This window comes from Leopardus geoffroyi, chromosome C2 (genome assembly GCF_018350155.1).
Source record: "Leopardus geoffroyi isolate Oge1 chromosome C2, O.geoffroyi_Oge1_pat1.0, whole genome shotgun sequence".
Classification (NCBI taxonomy): Eukaryota; Metazoa; Chordata; class Mammalia; order Carnivora; family Felidae; genus Leopardus; species Leopardus geoffroyi.
The window spans coordinates 59,008,958-59,036,276 of NC_059333.1; the positions used below are offsets into that span (position 1 = coordinate 59,008,958).

The 27,319-nt window shown below is 39.2% G+C and overlaps 2 long non-coding RNA genes across 2 annotated transcripts; both read left to right on the plus strand.

The window, feature by feature from the left end:
* The first annotated feature begins 5,666 nt into the window (after window positions 1–5,666).
* Window positions 5,667–11,640, plus strand: LOC123610867. Its single transcript, XR_006718319.1, has 3 exons — window positions 5,667–7,451; window positions 8,955–9,116; window positions 10,365–11,640. It is a non-coding gene; the product is annotated as an uncharacterized LOC123610867 (long non-coding RNA).
* Window positions 11,641–13,519: 1,879 nt separating this feature from the next.
* LOC123610868 lies at window positions 13,520–22,136 on the plus strand. The gene is made up of 3 exons (XR_006718320.1): window positions 13,520–14,824; window positions 21,712–21,843; window positions 22,089–22,136. It is a non-coding gene; the product is annotated as an uncharacterized LOC123610868 (long non-coding RNA).
* Window positions 22,137–27,319: the final 5,183 nt, after the last annotated feature.

Here is a 27,319-nt window from a genome sequence, read left to right on the forward strand (position 1 = left end):
CTGATGAGAAGATTTTGTGAGTCTTTCCCAAGGAAACTCCTTGTTAAACAGGTATCTTCACAGTGCCTAAACATTTCATCATTTCATCATAACTTAGTGCAGAGAACCCTAGGACGAATCCTTCTTTGTCACTAATCCAGGAGTACCTCAGAGATATTGTGGTTTGGTTTCAGACCTCTGCAAAAAAGCAAATATCATTAAAAAAGGGCTCAGATGGGGCGCCTGGGTGGCACAGTCGGTTAAGCATCCGACTTTAGCCAGATCACGATCTCGCGGTCCGTGAGTTCGAGCCCCGCGTCGGGCTCTGGGCTGATGGCTCAGAGCCTGGAGCCTGTTTCCGATTCTGTGTCTCCCTCTCTCTCTGCCCCTCCCCTGTTCATGCTCTGTCTCTCTCTGTCCCAAAAATAAATAAACGTTAAAAAAAAAAAAAAAAGGGCTCAGATGAATTTCTTGTTTTCCCAGTACCTTTAAGTTACGTTGACACTATACTGTAATCTATTAAGTGTGCATTAACGTTATGTCTGAAAAACAATGCGCCTATCTCAGTTAAAGAATACTTTATTGCTAAAAAGTGCTAACCATCTCTGAGCTTTCATCAAGTCATACTCACTGATCACAGATCACCTAACAAATAGAATAATAATGAAAACGTTTGGAATATTGCAAGAATTACCAAAATGTGACACAGACACACAAATGACAAAATGTTTCTGGAAAAAGACACCCATGGACTTGCGTGAGGAAGGGTTGCCCCAAACTTTCAATTTGTAAAAAACACAGTATCGGTGAAGTGAAATAAAGCAAGGTACCCATGTAATTCAATTAAATTGGCTTATAAAGTGGCTTATCAGTTACCTTGGAGGATATTGAGGGACTTGGACTTACACTAGTAGGCTGTGATGAAAAAACCCCAGGAAGGTCATAGCCAATGAAGACAGGAGGAGGAAGGGGTAGCCCAGAGCATGCGGCTGAGAAGGCCGATGCATGTGGAACACCTGTCTTGCCCTCTGATTCCTGCCTGGTCACCCCTGGGAGGAGCTCTCCAACATCCCATACTTATCCTGAAAGTTTCAATTAGGAGTGCTTTTTCTGAATTTGTGAATTGGAAAGAGGCAGCTTGGGCTTTGTATGCTTAAGTAATGCTGGGAAAGTTGTAAGCACTTGAGTCATTTAGAATAACTCAGTCACATAGTTCTCTTGTTGGTAAAAATTTAGAAAAATTCCAAGGTGGTGATAAACCTGTTCAGAGATAGGGGAAAGCAAAAGAAGCCTTTTGGGTTTAAAATAAAACTAAAACTGAAGATGAGAATTTGGGGGAGGATGTAAAAATGTATTAATCACCAACGAGGTAACATTTATAAATACAGGTTCAAAGAGTACAAAATCCATACAGTAACTAGGGATCATAAAGCTTTGGTTAAAACAGCTTCCTTGAAGGGTGCCTGGGTGGCTCAGTCGGTTAAGCGTCCGACTTTGGCTCAGGTCATGATCTCACAGTTTGTGAGTTCGAGCCCCGCATCAGGCTCTGTGCTGACAGCTTGGAACCTGCTTCAGATTCTGCGTCTCCCTCTCTCTCTGCCCTTGCCCCGCTTGTGCTCTCTCATTAAAAAAATTAAATCAGAAAACCCCTTATGAGTTAAAAACAACAGTTTCCTTGAACAGACTTTCTTCTTTGGCTATCCTTAGCCTACCAAGAAAGAGATCTAGCTTTTAAAAGTAAACGTCCCTAAATTAATTCCTCACAACTGTAATATCTCTTGGGTTTGGGTTTTTGTAGTTGCTCCCAAGACATTTCAGATTTGACCACAGCCTCCCCACCACAGTTGCTCAGGCTAATGAACTTGCATGAAGTCACACAGAACTGTGATTCATTTCTAAGAAAGTCTGCTTTTGCACAGACGTCACAATACACTTGAGACTCCTGTGGTCAAGAAGGAGCTAAAGCCATTGTTCTAGAGGTGAAAAATGAGGCCCCAAGCTTTTCAGTGACTTTCCTCAGGTAACATTGTAAATGTGAGATGGACTGAAACTCAACTGAGAAGGCCAGGCTTCTTGCCCAGTGCCCTCTCTCCCCTCCTCTCACCCCGTGATTCAGCCCACACTCTATTTATCAGCATATTCTGTTTATTCTAGCAAGATATTCAGAGTCCAACTCCTACCATCTGGCCCCAAACCACCACTGTCTCCTAGACTGTTGTTGTAGCTTTCTTGTTAGTCTCCTTGCTCTGCTCTCTCCCCTGTTCAGTCTATTCTCAGAACTGTTTGAAAATAGGGGTCAGTACAAATCATGTCATTCTGCACAAAATGTCCAAATACTTCCGGTGTTATTTAGAGTAGAAGCCAAGGTCTTTACGTGGGCTATAAGGCTGTCCATGATTGGCCCCCCTGATAACTCCCTGAAATCATCTACCCCTCTTTCTCCTGATAATGTCCTGCCAGCTACACTAGCCTCCTTACTATTTCACCACTGTTCAGGCATGCTTCTGCCACAGGACTCTGGCACCTACTCTTTTTTTCTGCCTGGAATGTTCTTCCGAAGATTGCCACAATCTGAAGATTTCCCCAACAAATTCTCTTTGTCTCGTTCTCCTTTTTATTTGTCTCCATTGCACACACCTCCATCTAGCACACGCTGGGCTTTATTTATTTCATTTATTATCCGTCTTCTCCCATTACATGGTAAGCTTCATGATGGTGAGCGGAGATTTTTATCTGCTTGCTTGCTTGCTTGCTCTTTTCTAGCACCTAGTACAGACAGGTGGTCGACAAATAGTTTTTGTACAAATTAACTTTATGCTAATATATTTTGGGAGGGAGGAGTAGTTCAATCGACTTTGCACTGGAACATCCTTCCTGCCCTATGGGAAAGCAGGATTGGCCAAGACAGCAGGAAAAGTCCTTTTAGAAATTGGCGGTCATGAAGCCTGGGGACAAGCATAATGGATTTAGAGCCAATAGACGGAGTATATCTGAACGGTGTCTGATCTGCCTCACTGACAAACCCTGTCATTCCCAAGAGGCTTTCACTAGTTGGCTAAGTGCTGTGGGCCTCTTACTCTTAAATGTCACCACAGAACCATCCTGCCCCACCACCTTCAAACGAATACGATTCTTGTTCTCAGTCTTGGCTACTTCCTGGGCTTTTTGTTGGCCGTGCTGAGCACTGGAGTCTCCTCAGCTGCCACTGCACAAAAGAGGTACCAGGTTCACACTGCATAAGCACACAAACGGGACCGGGAGCAGCAGAAGGAGGTGGCGGTGGTGGAGGAGGGAAGGGGTGTTGGCTTTCTGACTACAGTTTTTCCATCTTGCTCCAGGGTATTAACAGCCAGGACCCTCCATCAGAGATGGCAAAGAGCCCCCCTAAACGCTTACAGAGGATGCCCAGATTGACATCCCTGAATTGCCCCCCTAGACTTAATGTTCCTTCACCAGATCTGCTACTGTGTCGTGACAGAAGGACCTTGCCAGCACTTGCAAGGTTCCAGAGAACTCACATAGCTTAAAAGAGATCCTAGAATTGTATTCCCTCTTTCCATTTGTCCCCATGGGTTTCTGAGAAGCCAAGCCGGTTCCACAGCGACCTAGACATGGTAGGAACCGCCTGGGGAGAGAAGATGCTTCTCTCTGCTTCATCTTAAAGCTAGCTTTAATTTACAAAGGCAGAACGTAGTCCCCAAGGGAACTCCATGCCTGTCAAGTTGTGTTTGAATATTTTTGACTTGGCCAGGTTCTAGCGCCAAGGTATCATCAGAAGCCACCAACTTGTATAAAAAATAACAACAGTTTGAGACCTAACATCTCAGGAGTTGATTGGCATATGCTCCCGGGTGAGTTGAAACTTCCTGCCGTATGCAAAGGGACACAGCATCCTGTGAGTCTCTGTACAAAAGACTGAGTAGGAATCACAAAAAGTCAGTATTAGAAGTGATTTCAGAGATGGGGAAACTGAGGCCTGGAGATTTCAAGTGGCTCACTGAAACTTCTTAAGACTCATTCCTTTATCAGGAGAGAGGAAAGAAAGAGGGAGTAGAAATTCCCAACATAGCTCAGGCAAGACTCTTCTGCGGCCTGATAGAAGCTGGTTAGGGGCACTGACTCAGCCAAGAAAAAACATTTCCTAAGTTTAAATATAGCTTCAGGAGGTCAGGGCTTTACTGGAACCCAAAATTTTCCTGAACTGCCTCTTTCTGCATGTGGTTCAAAGCTGTTCCTATCACTGGTTTTTGATGTACTTCCAATTTCTCTCACAGTGAACAGGTAAACATCTGGCTTGATAGATATTACACACAGTTCTGATTTTACACTTAAATTCTGGAGAATACTTTCTCTTGGCTGACACAGTCTGAATTGCTTTCAGCAAACATATTTTTTGCCTTGGATCTTGACAATGGTGGGAGGGTGGCACATTCTTGGGTAGGGAGAGGAAAGTTTATATATATAGGTTAAAAACAAACAAAGAGGGGCGCCTGAGTGGCTCAGTCGGCTAAGCGTCCGACTTCAGCTCAGGTCATGATCTCACAATTCGTGAGTTCGACAAGCCCCGAGTTGGGCTCTGTGCTGACAACTCAGAGCCCGGAGCCTGCTTTGGATTCTGTGTCTCCCTCTCTCTCTGCCCCTCCCTCGCTCATTCTGTGTCTCTCTCTGTCTCTCCAAAATGAATAAACGTTAAAACAAACAAAGAAAACCAAGAGTCACTTATGAAGTGAACACTTACAAGCCAGACTTGAATTTACATTCACTTTCATCAAGTTTCAAAAGGTAAATGTTTCAGAGAGAACATTTCAACAGCGGTGAAAGATGAATAGAAAGAAAACGAATGATTTCACATTCAAGCGCTTGGCTTGGCATTTTGAAGAAAGGGATGGAGGGAATGATGTCATTGGACGAAGTTCGTGATAATAGTTTTTAGAACAATTAAGTGTAGAATACGTTCTCTCTTTTTTAAGTTTATTTTGAGAAAGAGAGAGAAAGCGCGTGGGCACGAGTAGGGGAGGGGCAGAGAGAGAAAGAGGATCCCAAGGGGGCTCAGCACTGTCTGTGTAAAGCCTACCTCAAGGCTGGATCTCACAACCTTGAGATCATGACCTGAGCTAAAATCAAGAGCCGGACACTTAACTGACTGAGCCACCCAGGCGCTCCAAGTATAGATTACTTTCTGACCATACAATTATTAGGAAGTGGCATTGCATTTCTTTTTATTACTTTACATACTTCCTTCTGCTAGTTGCGTTTCTGGTGATCAGCACGTATCTCAAAGCGGGTAGCATTTATCAAGTACTGTTCCAGCTGCTCCGCTGCACTGGGTCCTGAGAGATAGTTACAGAGGGAGGCACCAGTAAAACCCTTTTTCTGGAGGAATTTAACCCTTAATGACAGGAAAATGAACCTATCTGTGTGTATTAAAAGCAACTTGTGAAGGGGTGCCTGGGTGGCTCAGTCGGTTGAGTGTCCAACTTCAGCTCAGGTCACGATCTCACGGTCCGTGAGTTCGAGCCCCGCGTCTGGGCTCTGGGCTGATGGCTCAGAGCCTGGAGCCTGCTTCTGATTCTGTGTCTCCCTCTCTCTCTGCCCCTCCCCCGTTCATGCTCTGTCTCTCTCTGTCTCAAAAATAAATAAACGTAAAAAAAAAATTTTTTTTAAATAAAAAATAAATAAAATAAAAGCAACTTGTGAAATATGAAGTAATGTCACGAAGGGGAAATAAAATTTTAGAAATGCACTTATTATAATTGAGTTTATATTTTGATTACATATGTAATGGCAAGATGTCTTGGATATGGACGAGAGGGAACGAGATTGGCCGCATGTTGGTCAGTGTTGAAACTGAGGTTCGTTACATTCTTCTCTCTAGTTTTGCGTGTTTGAAAATCTCTTAATCCAAACTTTAAAACAAAGAACTGAGCTCCAACCTTGCGATTAACTGGCTGCTTGAGGGTGGCCTTTCATATAAGTGAGAACATTCTCTCTTCTATGTTCACAATCTAGTCATCTCCTGCCTCCTTTTCATGCGTCTTCCAAATAAAATCTTTCTTCAGTCAATAACCTTGAATTCCGTTACTCTAGGCCTTTACCAACGAAAATATAATCCTAATACAGTATTATTACAAAACTTTAAACACATATTTTATTTATCATCCTCAGATAGTCAAAGCTGTTACAGCCAGCTCGGAGCACGCTTCCAAACTCAGCGCTGATGAACCAGATCCAGGAATCATGCCTTTCTACTTGCTCATGGGCTCATTTCACAGCGATCTTTAGGAGTAATTGACTAAGGACACATAGTTCGTTTACTGGGCATGTCTTCTCAGACCACATAATCTTAGGCCATTACAATATCACTTACAGCTTCTGCTGTTTTTGAACAAGGCTGCAAGAAGCATTTTCAGGAATTTGTGAGAAATGAGGGCATTGTATGACCTAGTGTTTTGAGTAAAAGCCAGTACTAGAAAAACTGTTACTTTCCTCGAAGGAATTGACCTACTACCTCCTCTCGGATTCTAATTATCTAAATGACTGATTTCCCCTTTTTACCTTGACTATCAAGAAGGCAAAGTCCAATTAAGAAGTCACTTTCCAATTATGAAAATAATAAATATTACATGCTTATGATAGAAAAGTTGTAAAATACCCAAGGAGCAAAAACAAGGAAAAGAGAGACATAAAAAAATTAACCCATGATCCCGTCATCCAGAAAAGCCACTGTTAATGTTTTTTGTAAGAGACAAATATGAGACTCAGTTAATGGAATTAAATTTACCATTAGGGTTGATATGAGTGCTTACCTTTTACTTGGTTCTGATTTTCTCAATTTCGTACCTTTTAAGTATATGCATGTTGAAACTGTTTTAAGCCATTTGGGGGAAGAAGAGTTGCCAACAAAAATTTATCCTTAAACTAATATGGTGGCAATATGAGGCAACTATTGTCAAGTTTGGGTCTCCTGATACAATACCTGCTTACTATGGGATTATGAGGATTATATCAAGTGAGTCACCGGTTACACATTGAAAATTCCAAAGTACTATAAAATAATGATAATAAAACGAGCTAACACTATTTGAGTTCTTTGCTATGTTTCCCGGCACAACAACCCTACAAAATGGTACTGTTTTAGCATTTCAGTCTTTGGTGTTATTAAATAGTTCACTCTTTTGTAGAGTAATGAGGTATAAACCTTAATCCCTATAACCTCAGAATGTTATCTTCTCTGAAAATAAGTCTGTGCAGGTGTAATTTAAAATAATGACATTGAGATGAAATCATCCTGGATTTCCACAGGATGCCCTAAGTCCAATGAAAAGTGTCTTTATAAGACACACCTCAGAGGAAAAGTAATGTGACCATGGAAGAAAAGATTTGAGTGCTGTGACATCAAGCCAAGGAAAGCCTGGGGCCACCAAAAACTAGACAAGGCAAATGACCAATTGCCCATAGAGCCTTCAGAGGGGGTGAGCCATGTGGAAAACCTTGATTTTGGACTTCTATCTTCCAGAACTGGTAAAGAATATGTTTCTGTGGTTTAAAGCCATAAAATTTGTGGTAATTTGTTACGATGGCCCTAGGAAGATAATACAGAGATCCAGAAAGCATAAGTTGAAAGTTTAAAACAAAACAAAAAAAAAAAGAACTTTCTAATTATTGGAATTGTTCGAGATTGTGAGAGGCTAAGTTATGAAATCATGGGCCTCTGGAAATTGGAGTAGTGGTTTCGAGGTTGAATGGCCAGGAGGGAAGGGTTTAAGACTCCTTTACACTTTGTTTCCCTCAGATTTACATATTTCTGATTACAGTTTTCTGGAATCACTTCTCAGAAATCCCCAGATTTTACTCACATCATTGGCCAATATCCCTGGTTGGGTTAAAAATAATACAGTTAGATCCAAACAGGAAGGTTAGTTTCCAGGGCAGGAAGAAGCCAATGTTGACCACGCCTGGCAAATAGATTGGGAATACCTGGCAGAGCTTCATAACTGTGCAACCATCTACCTGAAGTGGATTCATCTGATGCTTTCCTCATTTGCAGAGGAACAGACTTTCCCATAGGCTCTAGCACAAAATGATGAATGATGCCTGCGGACAGATTAGGTCTCACCCTCTTAGAGGGTGCCTCTCCTGGCATATGCTACAGTATACTTCCAGAATGCTCTTTAATTTGTCATTTCTTTGGTCAAGTCTACTGTCTCCTGGGTTTCCATTTGGAGGATTGCTAGTGGGGCTACAATTAGGTAGCCAACAACAAGATAATTCCACATAAACAAAATATTTCTCCCACAATTCCAAGACTGGGAAAAGTGGTAAAGTGCTGTTCATGTAATCCCAAACCCTGTAATTTGGAACAACCATTTGGAACAGAATATAAGTCTTCACGATATATTTTCTTTGAACAAATCCTGCTTCCCCTGCAAGACACAGTTTAAGTGCTCCGCTCCTCTTGAAGAATGTTCTCAGATTTCCCAGACTAAGATCCCAGAGCACTTTTATAGATTTATATTTTAGTTTTTAGTATAGTAATTAATATTTTTTCTTCACTGTCCTGTGGAACAAAATTTACATCTTATTTTTCTCATCTCCAGTGGCCATCAGAACTAGGCACATAGAAGGTGCTCAGTAAATGTTTGTGAAACACATTAAAGTTGCTTCACATTTGGGATCATGAAATGGACTTAAGTTGTTTCTCTTTGAAACAATGGGGGCAAAAAAGGAAATTGTTAGAATGTATCACATGTGATAAGGCTAAATGCTCATGGGTCTGAATTCTGGGTCAGGGCGTTAGATGTATTTCTTCTTGTGTGTTAATTGAAAATGTGAAAAACTTGAATTAAAGTATGACTGAGTTATTAATACCCACACAACTCAGCAGATATTTTTTAGCATATATTTTGGTAATTTTTTGGTTAAAAATCCAAGTGTGCCTGTCATTTTTTGACCAACACAGCTATCCTTCTCCCTAGGAAATTTCAGATAACTTGTTGAGATCCTCCTGTGACCAGGTGATTACATGGACATGATCAACTTCTGGGGGCTAATGAAGACAGACAAACACATGGTGGCTGAGATCAATGAGACAAAAGTCACTCCTCTTTCTTAGTAGCAGAGCTGGGATACAAACCCAGGTGAGCAGGCTCCAAAGCCCAAGCTCATTTTTCTCTGTCTTGCTATGGAAATGACTCCCTGCAGAAGCAGAAGCAGAAGCTTTCCTGAGAGCTGCCAGTCAGAGCCTTGTGAGCAATGATGCTGAATATCCATCCTCAGGGATCAAGAGGAAGTCCTAAACATTTATGTACTCCTCACAGGACCTCACGCCCCACATTTCTCAAGAACAGGATCTTTGTCACCACTACCTAACTTGTCTTTATCCCTGTTTATGGCAGTCACTACAAGAAGCCCAGGAAAGCGCTCATTCCTCCAGGCACTGTGGTCCCCTTTCCTGACTCTGTCTCCCACCAACCCCTAAATCCTGAAATCCTTCACCTCTATTCCCTGGAATTCAGGGCCAGTCATCAGCAAACTCCCCTGTGTTCACACCTTTTTCTTTCTTTTTTTTTTACATTGATTTATTGATTGGAGTATAATTTATGTACAATATTATATTAGTTTCAGGTGCACAACATATTGATTCAACAATTCTATACATTGCTCAGTGCTCACCATGGTTAAGTGTGGTTACCATATAATGTTATTACAGTGTTAATGACTATATTCTTTATGGTGTACTTTTCATCCGTGACTTACCTATTTTATAACTGCAGGTTTGTTATCTCTTAATTGCCTTTATCTATTTGAACATTTTTTCTAAATGTTTCCATTCATCTTTTGCGATAACTGAACCCATGCCCCCCCTGAGGACAGAGTCCTGCAGCCCCGGCAGGGGTTTGGCTGTACCTACTTATGGCATGAGGAGGCACTTTTTTTTGCCCCTCTATGACATTTCTAGGCCATTTTCCTTTCTGACTCCATGAAAAGCCCTTTCTTTGAATCTCAAATCTTCAAATAATTTACTATCCCCTCCTCTTTCTTACAGTCACCCAGCTTCCCAGGTCATCTTTATTTCTTGACAATGTTAGTCCTGACTAACTGCTATCATCTCCAAAACTACTTCTGTCATAATTTTTGGTGATATGTGCATAGATGGTGTTTCAATTCCTTTGCCTCTTCCCCTCCACTAGCCTAATCCTAGTCCTCACCCTACCTCACACACTTACTTCTATGCCCATGTTCTAATTGTTGTTCTCACAGAAACTTCTACTCATTCATGATCTCATTTCACACTTTTCACTGCTGTAAGGCAACCTCCCTATTTTTCCTGTTTATTTCCTCAGGTACTCCAACTCCAGCTAACCTTTATCTGTGGTTTTCTTTAGTCTCTACCTGTCGTTCTGGACCGAAGGCAATTTTGACCCTCAACCCCAACCCTGGGAGACACATGGAAATGTTTGAAGACATGTATGGTTGTCACAGCTGGATGCTAAATGCTATTAACATTTACCAGATAGAAGCCAGGATTTCTGCCAAATATTCTACAATGCACAAGACAGCCCTCCACAGCCAAACATTATCCAGTCCCCACTGTCAACAGTGCCAAGGTTGAGAAACTCGGCGTAACGTGACAAGGATCCTCAATATATTGATTCTTCCATGGCTTATGGTTTGAATTGTTTCTTTGGAAAAAGGGCATATTGAAATCCTAACCTCTGGTTCCTCAGAATGTGAAATTGTTTGGAGATAAAGTCATTGCAGGTATAATTAGTTAAGAGGGGGTCATGCCGGAGCAGGATGGGCCTCTCTAATCTAATGACTGGTATTCTTATAAAGAGAATGCCATGTGTGGATAGATACAGAAACACAGGGAGAATTCCACGTGAGGATGGAATGATACACCTACAAGTCATAGAATGCCAAAGATGGCCAGGAAACCAGCAGAAATTAGGAAGAGTCAAGGAAGGATCCTTCCCTAAAGGTGTCAGAGACAGCATGACTCTGCTGACACCTTGATTTTGGACTTTGAGCCTTCAGAACTGTGATGCAAATAAGCAGCCCAGTTTGTGATACTTTGTTATGGCAGTCCTAGGAGGCTAATACTTATGCTTTCACTGAACTGTACTCCATTAATATCCTCACTTGCTGCCTTGCCCAGTTGAAATAATGGTGATCGCTAAAGCAATGGAATATACAATCTTGCACAACTGTATTTATTTCAATCAGGAAGTAAGGAGATTGAAATCTGGGTATATGTTCCAGTATCTATCTATCCAAATTGAGTATTAAAATGTTGCAGGCAGGTATGATAAAAAGTTTGGGTAAGGATGAAACTGGAAAGAAGTCGAGGACTTATATGATTCACTAAATTGATATACCAGTGGGTTCTCCATTGACTTAGCAGAACTCTTGAAAAGGGCCTTACCCTGTACACCTGAGCTGACTCTTCTTGGGGTATGCTTTGTACTGGTTCACATAATCCAGGTTTTAATTCCTTGAGCAATGACCAAGAACCTCAAATCCACAACATTGGTGTCAAATCTCTGGCCAAAAACTCCAAGTGTATAATCTCAGCTATTGTGCCGGGTCTGAAATAGTGATTTTCTTTTACTTTGTTGATTAAATGATTTTGCAAACCTGAGACTGTACCAAAAAAAACAAAAAACAAAAAAAAAACAATAGTAATAAACACAGGTATAATGAAAAAATAGATATGGGTTTTTGGTATGAATTTATTTTTATGCAAATATAACAATTTTAAAGATAATTTTACTGCTTTGTATATTCGTTATGTTAAAGACATTTGAGAGAAACTAACATAGTAAACAAATTATTTTAACTGAAATACTTGGGGTGTTTATCCATTTATACACATTTCCAGTCAATTTTCAATACTTAATGTAATCTTATTTACTAAATTTATGAGTTTGAGGTTTAAAATATTTTTAAATTATTTTTTTGAGGTATAATTGACACACCATGTTGTATTACGTTTCAAGTGTACAACATATTGATTTGGCAAGTCTGTGCATTACTTAGTGCTCGTGATAAGTGTAGTCACCATCTGTCAGTATTATATTACAATAGTACTGACTACATTCCCTATGCTGTACTTTGCCATCTCTGTGACTTATTTATTTTATGACTGAAGTTCGTACCTCCTAACGTCCTCTATCTCTTTCATCCATCCCCCAACCCGCTTTCCCTCTGGCAACCACCAGTTCATTCTCTGTGTTTAAGAGTCTGTTTGCTTTTTGTGGTTCATTTGCCTTGGTTTTTAGATTGTACGGATAAGTGACATCATATGGTATTTGTCTTTCTCTGACTTGTTTCACTTAGTGTTAATACCCTCTAGGCCTCCATGTTGTTGCAAGTGGCAAAATCTCATTATTTTTTAGTGGCTGAGTAATGTTCTACTCTATATAGAATATTATATATATTATATATATACCACAACTTGCTTGCCCATTCATCTATCAATGGGCACTTAGGTTGCTTCTATATCGTGGCTGTTGTAAATTAATGCTGCAATTAACATAGGGGTGCATATATCTTTTCAGATTAGCACTTTTGCCTTTTTTGGGTAAATGCCCAATAATTTTTGAAGAATCTCCAACCCACAATGGCTGTACAAGTTTATATTCCTACCAACAATGCAGAAGATTTTCTTTTTCTCCACACCCTCTCAACACTTGTTGTTTCTTGTCCTTTTGACACTAGTCATTCCGATTGATGTCAGGTAATATCTCACTGTGGTTTTGTCTTCATTTCCCTGATTAGCCTTGTTGAGCACCTTCTTGCGTGTCTGTTGGCCATCTGTCTGTCTTTGGAAAAATGTTTGTTCAGGTCTTCTGCCAATTTTTGAATCAAAATTTTTTTTTTTGGTGTTGAGTTGTTTAGTTTATATATATGTGTGTATATATATATTCACTAGGTTGCCTTTCTGTTGTTGATGGTTTCCTTTGCTATGCAGATGTTTTTTTTTTTTTTATTTTGTGTAGTCCCAATAATTTAATTTGCTTTGTTTCTCTTGCCAACATATCGATAAATATGTTGCTAAGGCTGACATCCAAGAGATCACTGCCTATGTTTTCTTTTAGGGGTTTTATGGTTTCAGGTCTCACATGTAGGTGTTTAATCCATTTTGAATTTAGTTTTGTGTATGGTATAAGAAAGTAGTCCAGTTTTATTCTTTTGCATGTAACTGTCTAGTTTTCCCAACATCATTTGTAAAAAGACGTCTTTTCCCCATTGTATATTCTTTCCTCCTTTGTCATGGATTAATTGAACATACAAGCATGGGTTTATTTCTGGGTTTTCTATTCTGTTCTATTGATCTATGTGTCTATTTTTATGCTATATCATACTGTTTTGATTACTACAGCTTTTTGTATATCTTGAAATCTGGGATTGCTGATAGCTCCAGCTTTGTTCTTCGTTCTCAAGATTACTTTGGTGAGTTTAGCTTTTCTTTTTTTAATTTTTAAAAATTTGTATCCAAATTAGTCACCATATAGTGCAACAATGATTTCAGGAGTAGATTCCTTAGTGCCTCTGGTGAGTTTAGCTTTTAAGAAGCTAAAATACTTAAGAGAATTATATGTAAATATGAAAGTTTTATATTTAGCTTTATTAAAGTTGTGTATGTGCTTATGGAGATTTGTTTATGGGGTTTGTATGTCTGTTTTCTTAAATGCTTGAGATTCTTGAGGAAATACATTATATGAAATATGACTGCAGCTGGAAAATTCACAAGAATGTAAGTAACCAGGTCTGTGAAATGTGTTTAAATATGTAAGAACATTCAAATTACCGGATTCACACATTCATTTATTGAATTATATACATTTAAAGTATGAGATAGTTTTATATATAGTATCTAAAGGATTATTCAAATTTTGTTAAAGTATAAGCTAACCTAACAATAAGTACAAACTGCATTTAATTTCAAACTAAAAATTCTTAGTTTACTATATTTCTGCAATTGTGTTTAAAAGCTCAGAAAAAAATAAGTTTTTCAATTTATAACTGTAGGCGATTGAATGTCAGTGATAACACAGGCTACTGTAAGCATTGTTTTCTGTACACAAAAGCCTCTATGAGATTTAAAAAAAAAAAAAAAAAAAAAGCCCAACTGATGTCAGACTGGGACGGATCTGAGAAATCTTTCTGATGAAAGTGACTCTAAAGCTGGAAATAAGGAATCTGAAAAAGTTAGCCAGGAGAGAGGAATAACAATGTGTAGGGGAACACAGAATTTCAGTCTTACTGGAAAGAAAGGATCAAAGAGGAATCCCTAGGGAGGCAGATATCACAACTCCTTATTTGGAAAACTATCCAAGGGGCAGCTAAAAACAGTTCTGCAAAGTGCTTCCCACTTCTAAAGCACCATCGACATACTTGGTATGGTAATAATGAATCTAACTGCCTATTCCAGAACTCTCTGCTGTGAAGAGGCCGTGGTGGGCAATGCCAATTGGGAAACAAGGCTGTGGTTTGTGCCGCCTTCAGCAGAACCTGGTGCCAGCTCTGTGGCTCCGGAAACAGAGCTCAATTGTATCTTCCACTCCTCTCTCTTTTTAACCTAATAAACTTTTCTGACAGGCAATGGCACCACTCAGGCCTCACTGCCCGGTAGCCATATGATCTCCATCTGCACTGAGGTCAGCACATAGGCGTAAATGGAAGGAAGCAGAAAGCGTATCAGGAGGAAACACATGAATGGAATAAAATGTAAACCAGACTTCTGTCCTGCCGTTGGCCCTCCCAGGCTACCAGAGACTCTTCCTCCTGGCTGACCTCTTCTACAGAGCCTTCTCCTACATTCGCTGGGGATCAACCACAGGTAGCTGACTGCTTCCACGCATCTGTGCATTCCCAACTCAGGGTCTTCATTCACATTAGCTGTTTCCTCTGCCGGAATATGAACCTTTTCTATCTTGTCTACTCCTATACTTCCAGTGCCCAGAACAACATCTTCACATAATAGCCTCTCGGAGAACATGTGTGGGTGCCTGAATGGAGAATAGGAAGTACGAGAACACTCTTTCAATGGCCTCTTTAGCATTTTCTGTTTCTGTTCACCTTCAGAGCAGAAAGGGCACCTCTGGGCAGCACTAGATTAGCTCTCTGTTCTCCTTTAGGCAGCCTTTTGGAAAACTAACAGAGCAAAGTCTTAAGGGCACAGATGGACTGTGTGTACTCAGTCTTTTTTCATACTGGCTATTCTAAGTCTTGCTCAACCCCTGGGAATAAGAGACCAAATAAAGTGTAACCAAACCCAAGTACATCTGCACTATGTGTATGTAGCAAAGCCAATCACTGAGACGTCAGGTTTGCAGCAAGGAAAGAGTTTATTGGAGAGGCAGGCAAAACAAGGAGAGGAGATGGGAGGACAAGCCTCAAATCTGCCTCCCTGAAGGGGGACAGAACAAGTTTTTTTTATAATCATAGGGGTTGAGAATACAAACATATTGATGAAGAGGGCAGGGAAACTTATGACTCTTCGTGAGGAAAGATGGAGAATACACATTTAACAAACACGTAAAACATACATCCTGTGTTAACTTTGGGGTACAGACTTAGCATCAGAATGAGGCAAAATTCAGCCCCTGACATCAGGAGGTTGCTTTAGGATGTCCTGAGAGCCAGTATAAACTGGATGGAGTCTTAGGCTCATTACCTCAGGTAAGGAAAGCAGGGTCTTGCTTGTTCATAGGTTAGAACCCTTATCAGTTGACCTTGAGTCCTGGTTTTTGCAGAGACAGCTAGTGGATTTGTTAGTGGGGTCTGAAAAAACATAATAGCTGATTAGGGAGAAACAGTTCTCTGAGAAACAAGCTTTAAACAAGTTTTCAATCTTACTAACCTTATGGGGCATGGTTTCAAAAAAAGTACAAGGTGCAAGAGTTTTGGGTTGACACTGTCTCTTCTATTTACTTGCTCTGTGACCTTGAGCAATTCATCAATTTTCTCTGTACATCTGCATAAAATGAGTTAAGACAATACTTGGCTCATATGGTTGCAGTGAGGAACAAAGAAGATAATTTTTGCAAAGATTTAGTAAAGTTCCTTAAGAGGTGTTAACTGCATTGTTAACATATGTATATATTATATATGTATTGTAATATAATAAATGTATTGTGATTTTTTTATTATGTTATTATTAGTTATAAAATGAAGGAAAGTATCATTTGGTGGGTTTCAAGCTATTTTAGATAACTGAAGATTTCTTACAGGCACTTCAGGTTCTGCAAATGTTTAATTCTATTTTTTAATAAACTTTTTACTTTATAGTTGTTGTTGTTGTTGTTTTTTAATAGACTTTAGTTTGGAGCACCTATGTGTCTCAGTCAATTAAGCATCTGACTCTTGATTTCCGCTCAGGTCATGATCTCACAATTCATGAGATTGAGCCCTGAGTCTGGCTCTGTGCTGACAATGCAGAGCCTGCTTGGTATTCTCTCTCTGTCTCTACCCCTCCCACACTCATTCAAGCACTGTGTCTCTCTCCCTCTCTATCTCTGTCAAAATAAATAAATGGTCTTCTGACTTTGCTCTTCTCCTTCAATATTGTGTTGGCTATTTTGAGTCTTTCGCCAATTAATATAAACTTTAGAATCCATTCGTTGATACCCACAAAATAAATTGTTGAAATTTTGATTGGAATTGCATTGCATCTATAGAGTAGAGAATAATTAACATCTTGACAATGAGTTTCCCTATCCATGGTCATGGGATATCTCCCCATTTAGTTCTTTTTTGATTTCTTTCATAAGAGTTTTATAGGTTTCGTCATATAGACCTTATATATATTCTGTTATATTTATACCTAAGAATTTTATTTTGGAGGGTAATAACATAAATCTTATTCTGCTTTGAATTGCAAATTTCACTTGCTCATTGCTGGTATATAAAAAAGTGATTGACTTTCATATATTAATCTTGAATCCTGTAATCTTGTTATAATCACTTCTTTAGTCAAGTTTTCTTGGCAATTGTATCTGATTTTCTACATAATTATGTTATCTGTGAGCAAAGACAGTTTTATTTCTTCCTTCTCAATCTACATACCTTCTGTTTCCTTACTTTTATTGCATTAGCTAGGACTTCTAGTACAATGTTGAAAAGGAGTGGTGAGAGGGGACATTCTTGCTGTTTTCCTGATCTTAGCAGAAAAATCCTAGCTTTTCACCATTAAGTATCATGTTAGGTAAAATGTATTTTTAAAAGTACTTTTTAAGCTGTTATAAATTTGAATAGAAAATAACAGTCAAGTAAGTTTGCACGCCTAATTTTAAATAAGTGCAGACAATTAAGGTTCCAAGTGGGCTTGGAAAAAAGCCCACTCCTGCATCCCTGATATTCTAATAATACTGTCATTGATTAGGAACACTTGAGGTCTGGAGTGGTTTTCACTTCCTTGGAAGACAATGCTGAACTTTCTCAGGGGTGCCCCTTGTGAAGATGCCAGTAGATTAATGGACTATAGCTGACTTGATCAAATTTTGATCAAACTACAGAAAACTTTGACATGGAAATTCAGACCCAGTTCACTAATAGTTTAAACATTGAGAAAGGATCATCTCCTTAGTGCAGACCCTGTGCTTCTCAGTACTGAATTCAGTGGCAGATATAAACCAGGTTAAAGTGGCTCCATAACATCTTCTGTAGAGTCAAGTTAGTGTCATGTGTTTTACATGGCATTCTTAAAAAAAATGTGTTTTATTATATGTTCAGACTTTTTACAAAATTTCGTTATGGATAGAAAACCAGACAAATGAACTGATTAGTAAAACCCTCCCGAATGCCAGCAGAATGGACTCCATAATGTTCCTAGACCTTCTGCATAGGAGGGCCCATTCTCCTTCAACTTCAGCTTCAGCTATAATCTTTCCCTAACTCTAGAGATTGGCAGGGGACAAAGCAATGAGTTGTTTTTTTTTTAATTCATCTTATTTTTACTTATTTTCAACTAATTTATTAAGAAAGGATTTATAAGGGAACTCCTGTGTGGCTCAGTCGATTAAGCATCTGACTTTGGCTCAGGTCATGCCTCATGGTTCATGAGTTTGAGCCCCGTGTCGGGCTCTGTGCTGAAACTCAGAGCCTGGAGCCTGCCTCAGATTCTGTGTCTCCCTTTTCCTCTGCCCCTCTTCTGCTTGCAGTCTTTTTTTCTCTCTCCCAAAAATAAAAAAACATTAAATTTTTTTAAATATAAAAAATTTAAAAAGGATTTATAAGGAATAAAAGATGATAAAATAAGCATGTAATGTGACCCCACAAATTTGAAGAAATAGATCATTGTCAATTACGAACATTGTTTAAACTCAAAGGCGGGCAAGCTTAATATTTATTTCTTTTTTTAAATTATTGGAGCTTTGTTTTTTCTTAATTGTCTTTGAAAGTAATAAAATTATATGTGGGAAGCAGATGCCTGCTTATTGTGCCATCAAGCGCTATGATGACTGCCAAACAAGGACACTGGTCAGACGACTTTGAGTCATTTACTCATTCATTCAATAAACATTTGTTGAGCTTCTATTATATGGCAGGTGCTTGTGTTTTACTTAGCATCCTGTGATGGTGTTCTTAATTTGAATTGAGATGATTCCCATAGCTCATGGTGTGTCCCATACTGTCAGTCTTGGGGTTCTTTCAATTCCACCTCTGGGCAACACTTGTATCTTCGTCCCTCTCCGAGGTAAATGGATCCCCCTTGTTCTTGCTTATACCTATTTACTCGTTATAATTGCTAACCATCTTCCTCGGATTTTCAGGGGCACGTCAGTGTTCAAACTTTTGACTCATAAAATATGCTAATTGCAGTTATATGTAAATAACTTCCTTGTTCTTGGCTTTGTTGAGAATATAACATGCATATTTGTCATATAAGGGAAAGCACTCTATAAGTACTTGTTGAGTAAATTGATAAATATGTCTTCATTGGCTGAATTTATTAAAAGAAAAAATGTATCACACTCAGTTTTCAGCTAGATTGGTGTACCTTTTTTAAAAAGAATGTTTATTTGTTCATTTTGATTGATTGACGGGGGGGGGGGCACAAGTGGGGGAGGGGCAGAGAGAGGAGAGAGAGAATCCTAAACAGGCTCCGTGCTGTTAGCACAGAGCCCGATGAGGGGTAGGATCTCATGAACCCAGAGACTATGACCTGAGCTGAAATCAAAAGTCAGATCTTAACTAACTGAGCCACCCAGCTACCCCTAGTTTGGAGTACTTTTAAGGAGAAAATAAGATCCTTATCACCTCAAGCTTGTACTTCTGCCTATCTCTGCCTCAAAAGTCTCTGTTACAACCTTTTATATTGCTGTGTTTGTGCTCATATGTACACTTTTCTGACTAGGGTGAATTGTCCCTCCACTTCACTTCTGCTCTGCTTATGTAAATCTTTCCCACCCTTCAAAAGTGATTCCTCCACAAAATTTATCCAGGTTCAGTCTCTATGCTTCCATTGACCAGTCGCTAGACATCTAAAGACCCAGGGATAAAAAGAGAAAAAATTCAGATGATTTTTTCTAAGCTTTTGATTCCTATTATTTCCTAACTTCTAAAAAAATAAGAGATGAGAGTACGTAGATTCCTTGTCTCCATATTTTTTCTCAATAATACAAGTACATATCATATCTTAAATATAACAAACTAAATTGTTTACATCAGCAAAGTGTTACATAATAGATTTTCATGTCCCCAGACAATGTAAATTTAGATTTGTTCAAGTCACAAAAGGCAAAGAGCTTTGTATACTTTTCCTTAAAAAAAAAAAAAATCATTTCTAGCCTCATTCTCTTAAGTTATAGCTTTTGATGCACATTTGAAAATTAATCATGTACTGCCTCATGACATGATCTATATCATATTAGTGTCTGTAGAGTTGTTTAATAGTTCATTAATTAAGCAACATGGTAAGGGTGACAAGAACAAAGTAAGCTCCCCAGAAATCTTGGAAGGAGAGGAACTACTTTGGGACTGGTTAAAGTTTTGAGGCACTGGAATTGAGATTCCTGAGTGAAAAGAAAAGAAAAAAAAAATAAGGAAAGGAATGGAGATAAAGTTTGTTTATGCCTCTAGAGGGGAAACTGCAATCTCAGATGCCTATACAAGTCAGGGGAAGTAAATTAAAATAAATGATTTAATAAGAATAGGGAGTTTTAGGCTCAGTGTCAAATATCAACTCAAGCACTGGATAGAAACAAAATGGCTAGGAAGCTAGGGACCTGCTCTTGTAACGTTGAAATATTAGTTCGTGACTCATGAAAATTAATATTTTTAGGTATAAATCTTGCTGGGATTGCTTATATGTCTTCGAATTCCCTTTGACTGAGCCCAGGATAATTTGCTGTTTCTCAGTGGAGTATCCAACTCAACTTGAGGTTCTTGAGACCTCATTCCCCTCCATCCCGCTTGGAATTGAGTTTTTAAAATTTTATTTATTTATTTTATTATATAGAGAGAAAGAGAGCGAGAGTGGAGGAAGAGGGGTAGAAGGAAGGAGAGAGAAACAATCTTTTTTTTTTAAATTAGTTTAATGTGTATTTATTTTTGAGAGAGCGAGCACAAGTGGGGGTGGGGCAGAGAGAGGGAGACACAGAATCCTTAGCAGGCTCCAGGCTCTGAGCTATCAGTACAGGGCCCGATGCAGGGCTCGAACTCATGAACCGTGAGATCATGACCTGAGCCGAAGTTGTGTGCTTAACTGACTGAGCCACCCAGGTGCCTCAAGAGAAAGAAATAATCTTAAGCAGGTCCCATGCTCAGCATGGAGCCCAAAGTGGGGCTCAATCTCATGACCCTGGGATCATGACCTGAGCCGAAATCAAGAGTCAGATGTCCAGCCAACTAAGCCACCTAGGTGCCCCTGAAATTGATATTTTTAAGTGAAGAATAAAGAGATTAGAACAAAGTTGGTGCCCTTGGACTTCTAAAAAAGGGTTTTGTATCTCGGGTGCTTTAAAAAATTCCTCATGCTCCTTGTAGGCACTTCTAGGCTAGCCCTTGCCTTTCTCTTCACCTTGGTCCTGGTCTCTTGGCCTTAGAGTTGATTTTCTCCTATGGCTCATCCCTTTGCCCTTTAGAAAAATTTCTATATTTGTGCCACTTGACTCCCAACTTCACTTTCCCGAAGATTCTGGCCTCCAGTTTCCCCTTTGCTCTACAATCTATTCCTCTGTGAAGTTTCATGTTATTATCAAACTCAGTGCAAGTTTTCAGAACCTCAGCCAAGAGCAAAGCCCTCAGGTCCCTATCTGCCAAGGAAAGGAATTTGGACATGAATAATGTCTCAAGAAAATTAAGGTAATTAAGAGGAAATGTTACCCAAGCCAAGGAAGAGCTTCCATTTGAGTGGATAAGCGAACAGAGAGCCTTCTCCCCTTGGCAGAGATGGCAGCCAGCAGGACTGGTTTTTGCCTTTAGGCTTTCCAGGTAGCAGCAAGGTTCCTGCATCCACAGTACAAACAGTCTGGTTGTGTTTGAACTTCTCATTACATATGGTCATAACAAGCGAAGGGAGAGAGGTAGCATATCTCCAGGATGAGAAAGCCCAAATACCTACCACGGTGAATATAAAACACTCCGTAGACTCTCAGTGGAGAGGAGGAAGGAAACGGAGGGAGGACAACTCTTGAAATTGTTAGTGTAAGGAAACCACTGTCAAAGATAACTGAGAAAGCATGTATACTCTTTGTTGCCCTTCTCCTGATGCTCTGCCCCCAGGAAGAAGAAGCTACAGATGTTTCCTCAACAAAACACTCTGAACAGAGCAGAGTAATGCAGCTATTCTGGACTTGGAACCAGAAGACTCAGCTTCACATTCTGACAAAAGCACTGCCATGCCATGTCCCACAAGTCAGTCACCTCTCTAAATCTTGACTTCTCCATTTTTTAAAAAGAGATGATGTAAGAATATTCATCTTATACTGTTGAGAGAAATGTAAGGGGTAATGTATGTAGAAGAACTTTGAAATACTAAAGGATCCCACTAACTTGAGGTTGTATTATGACTTGCCATGTTTTAGTACTTAATAGTGTTCATACCAAGTATTTGTGATTTATTTTTTATTATTTTTTTAATGTTTATTTTTGAAAGAGAGAGAGAAAATGCACCCACAAGCAGGGGAGGGGCAGAGAGAGAGACACACAGAAGCCAAAGCAGCCTCCAGGCTCTGAGTTGTCAGCAAGAGCCGGACGTGGAACTCGAACCCATGAACTGCGAGATCATGGCCTGAGCCGAAGCTGGATTGTCAACCTACTGAGCTACACAGGTGCCCCAAGTGTTTGAGATTTAAATGATACAGGCTAAAAATAAAATTTGGATTTTTAATCAAAAAAAAATTATGAGTATTAAAAGAGACTTCTAGCAGTAGTATAATAACATGATGGGTTGTGGAGTCAAATTCCTGCAAATTCAAGATTTGCAACAGACTACATAATCATAGGTATCAACTTTTCATGCCACATGTCCTCATCTGTGAATAATTCTTTGCACTGTTTTCCAGGGTTAAATGAGAAGGCATAGCAGAGCATCGTGTTTGTTTTCTTTCCTTTCCTTTCTTCTACTTTTTGACATGCTTTCTCTGTTTCCCAAGCTCATTAAAACCTGAAAAAGGAAAATTACCTTAGTGGATCCGAGCAAGAGATACTGGCATGGGAATATCATGGAGCCAGGAGGAGAATGAATTTTTCTTATATGGCAGACAATGTTAAACTCTGCTTCTGCACCCACAGTCTGGGGTATCATTTGTACTCTCACAAATCCACAATGCTTAGTTTAAAGAAGTTTTGGGTGATGCAAGACTGACTTGACAGTATGCAGTTGCCATTATAAAGAGGGATGCAGGGCTACATAGGAAAACAATGTGTCCATGACTCACTGCGATTTTAAAGGTCTGTTTTTTCCTGAGCTGACACTTACAAAGATGTGCCTCATGAGCTCATGCTCTGCAATTTGAGGAATGTATTATTAAGTCAACTGGTTGTCTTGTTTATGCCTATTTATGGTTATGGTACCTTATTTATGAGTCTGTGTTATGAATAGTTAAGCTTCCATCAATGATAGTGGTTAGGCTGAGAGACTAAAACAATGACACACTTGCCCAGCAAATATAAATGGGTACTACAAAATTTTTATACACACGTAGTGGGAGGATGTCTAGAAAGGCAGAATCTGGTACGTTTCTAACTCACACGTGTGTTGAAGGAACAAATTCCTTGAAACCCAGGCCTATTTTGCCATGTAAAAGTTATCATTGGATGTAACTCTCCCAGGAAAGAGTAAGTTATTATTATTTTTTCCTTTCAGTGTATACCTTGAGAAACTACTACAGGACAAACAGGTTGGCAAGAAACAATGAATGCAACTGTCTGACTTTGTGGGAGCATTAAGGTTGAGTGATCCTCTTCTCCCTCAAGAAGTTCTTGGCATCAGGGCTGACAACTGGAAATGAATGGAAACAAAGTGCTTTAAGGGCCCCAGTGATAGCAATAGCCCAGTGTTCTTCAGAGTCATAGATGCTTTGTTTAAAGATTTCCCAGAGGAGCATCAGTGCCAGGAGGAAAACAGGATCAACCCAAAGAATCTTCTGTACATGGCCAGGGTTATTGCATAGCAGCTGGGGCAACATCAGTGAGGGGAGAATTTCATTGAAAATAGCCTTCACTAGGGGCACCTGGGCAGCTCAGTCATTTAAGTGTCCAACTTTGACTCAGGTCATGATCTTGCAGTTCCTGAGTTCAAACCCGACGTTGGGTTCTGTGCTGACAGCTCAGAGCCGGGAGCCTGTTTCGGGTTTTGTGTCTCCCTCTCTCTCTCTGCCCTTTCCCCACTCTCACTCTGTCTCTTTCTCTCTCTTTAAATAAGCACTAAAAAAAAAAAAAAAAAGAAAGAAAAGAAAAAGAAAAAGAAAAAGAAAAGGAAAGGAAAGAAAAGAAAAAAAGAAAAGAAAAGAAAAGAAAAGAAAAGAAAAGAAAAGGAAAGAAAAGAAAAGAAAATAGCCTTCACTTTCGGCCATAAAGCATGACCCAGCAGAGTGAATTTATGGAGGTAGTTTTGACAAACTCCAGTTTCAAGGTGAAGCTCTTCCTTACAGGATATGATGAATATGTGTAAGCCCTCTGGGCAATTAGGATTACCATAAAGAAGATGACTACAAGGGAGGAGAGAAGCTTATTATCACGAAGGGCAGGTCAGTATGAAGCCTTAATCTGGTTTTGATTTGAATAACATAGGACCTTACTTGTTCCCTTCTTTGAAGTGGGTTAAAGGGATTATCCTACTAGGTGTGATTAAGAATATAGTGAGATGAATCTTAAACTATTAGCTCAGATGTGCAAGATACCATATTTCTTTTATTTAAGAAAAATCAACTTATCCTACTTTGTCCCTGGTTTCCAAATCAAAACTTATTTTGTTACACAGAGGAAAAAAGTCTGCTTTGGAGAGAAAATTGAACTTGGGTCACCTTGAACTCTAAGAAAATATGATCATAATTCTACAAAGAAATAAAACACCATACATATGCTAAATTGTAGTCACTCTTGTCACTCAACATATTAGCCTCTAATAATAATATTGAGGAATGCATACAAGGTAGGCTACTGATTTTTAAAAATAATCATACTGGGTGTCTCGGTTAAGCATTGACTTCGGCTCAGGTCATGATCTCGTGGTTCATGAGTTTGAGCCCTATGTTGGGCTTTGTGCTGACAGCTCAGAGCCTGAAGCCTGCTTCGGATTCTGTGTCTCCCTCTCTCTCTGCACCTCCCTCCCACTCTGTCTCTCTCTCTCTCTCTCTCTTTCTCTCTCTCTCAAAAATAAATAAACATTTTAGCCACTCTGACCAGTGTGAGGCTGTATCTCAGTGCAGCTTTTATTTGTATTTCCCTGATGAGTGATGTTCAGCAGCATCTTTTCATGTGTTTCTTGGCTGTCTGAATGTCTTCCTTGGAAAAGTGTCTATTCATGTCTTCTGCTCATTTCTTCACTGGATTATTTATTTTACAGATGTTGAATTTGGTAAATTCTTTATAGATTTTTGATATTAACCCTTTTTCTGATATGTCATTTGCAAATATCTTTTCAAATTCCGTCAGTTGCCTTTTAGTTTTGTTGATTATTTCCTTTGCAGTTTCCTCTGCAAGATTTTAATCTTGAGGAAGTCCAAAGAGTTCATTTTTGCTTTTAGTTCCCTTTCCTTTGGAGATGTGTTGAGCAAGAAATTGCTGCAGCTGAGGCCAAAGCAATTGTTGCCTGCTTTCTCCTCTAAGGTTTTGATGGCTTCCATTTAGGTCTGTCATCCATTTTGAGTTTATTTTTGTGTATGGTGTAAGAAAGTGGTCTGGTTTCATTCTTCTGCCTGTTGCTGTCCAGTTCTCCCAGCACCATTGGCTAAAGAGACTGTCTTTTCCATTGGATTCTCTTTCCTGCTTTGTCAAAGATTAGTTGACCATATATTTGTGGGTCCAGTTCTGGGTTCTCTATTCTATTCCATTGGTCTATGTGCCTGTATTTGTGCCAGTACCATACTGTCTTCATGCTTACAGCTTTGTAGTAGAGGCTAGAGTCTAGATTGTGATGCCTCCCACTTTGGTTTTCTCCTTCAATATTACTTTGGCTATTTGGGGTCTGTTGTGGTTCCATACAAATTTCCGGATTGTTTATTCTAGCTTTGAGAAGAATGCCAGTGCGATTTTGATTGGGATTGCATTGGATGTGTAGATTGCTTTGGGTAGTATTGACATTTTAACAATATTTATTCTCCCAATCAATGAGCATGGAATGTTTTTTTCCATTTCTTTGTGTCTTCTTCAATTTCCTTCATAAGCTTTCTATAATTTTCAGCTTATAGATCTTTTACATCTTGGTTAGGTTTATTCCTAGCTATTTTATGGCTCTTGGTGCAATTGTAAATGGGATCAGTTTTTTTATTATGTTTCTGTTGCTTCATTATGGGTGTATAAAAATGCAACCGATTTCTGTACATTGATTTTGTACCCTGCGACCTTGCTGAATTCATGTATCAGTTCTAACAGTCTTTGGGTGGAGTCTTGCAGGTTTTCCATGTATAGCATCATGTCATCTGTGAAGAGGGAAAGTTTGACTTCTTCCTTGCTGATTTGGATACGTTTTATTTCATTTTGTTGTCTGATTGCTGAAGCTAGGACTTTCAACACTCTGTTAAACAACAGTGGTGAGAGTGGACATCCCTGTTGTGTTCCTCATTTCAGGGGGAAAGCTGTCAGTTTTTCCCTATTGAGGGTGATATTAGCTATGGGATTTTTATATATGGCTTTTATGATGTTTAAATATGTTCCTTCTTTCCTGACTTTCTTGAGGGTTTTTATTAAGAAAGGATGCTGGTATTTTGTCAATTCTTTTTCTGCATCTATTGACAGGATCATATGGTTCTTATCCTTTGTTTTATTTATGTGATGTATCCCATTGATTGATTTGTGAATATTGAACCAGCTCTGCAGTCCAGGAATGAATCTCACTTGATCATGGTGAATAATTATTTTTCTATACTGTTGAATTTGATTTGCTAGTATCTTGTTGAGAATTTTTGCATCCATGTTCATCAAGGATATTGGCCTGTAATTCTACTTTTTTGTGGGGTCTCTGTCTGGTTTGGGAATCAAGGTAATGCTGGCTTCATAGAATGAGTCTGGAAGTTTGCCTTCCATTTCTATTTTTTTGAAAAGCTTAAGAGGGATAGGTATTAACTCTGCTTTAAATGTCTGGTAAAATTCTCCAGGGAAGCCATCTGGTCTTGGACTCTTATTTGTTGGGAAATTTTTGATAACTGATTCCATTTCTTCATTAATTATGGGTCTGTTCCAATTTTCTATTTCTTCCTGTTTGAGTTTTGTTTAGTGTATAGGTGTCCAGGAATTTGCCCATTTCTTCTAGGTTGTCCAGTTTGTTGGCATATAATTTTTCATAGTATTCTCTGATACTTGCTTATATTTATGAGGGTTTGGTTGTGATAAATCCATTTTCATTCATGATTTTATCTATTTGGGTCCTCTCTCTTTCCCTTTTGAGAAGTCTGGCTAGGGGTTTATCAATTTTGTTTATTTTTTCAGAAAACCAACTCTTCATTTCGTTGATCTGTTCTACTGTTTTTTTCAGATTCTATATTGTTCATTTCTGCTCTGATCTTTATTATCTATCTTCTTCTGCTGGTTTGGGGTTTCTTTGTGTTCTGCTTCTAGTTCCTTTATGTGTGCTGTTAGATGTTGTATTTGGGATTTTTGATGCTGGCGAGGATGCGGAGAAACAGGAATGCTCTTACACTGTTGGTGGGAATGCAAACTGGTGCAGCCA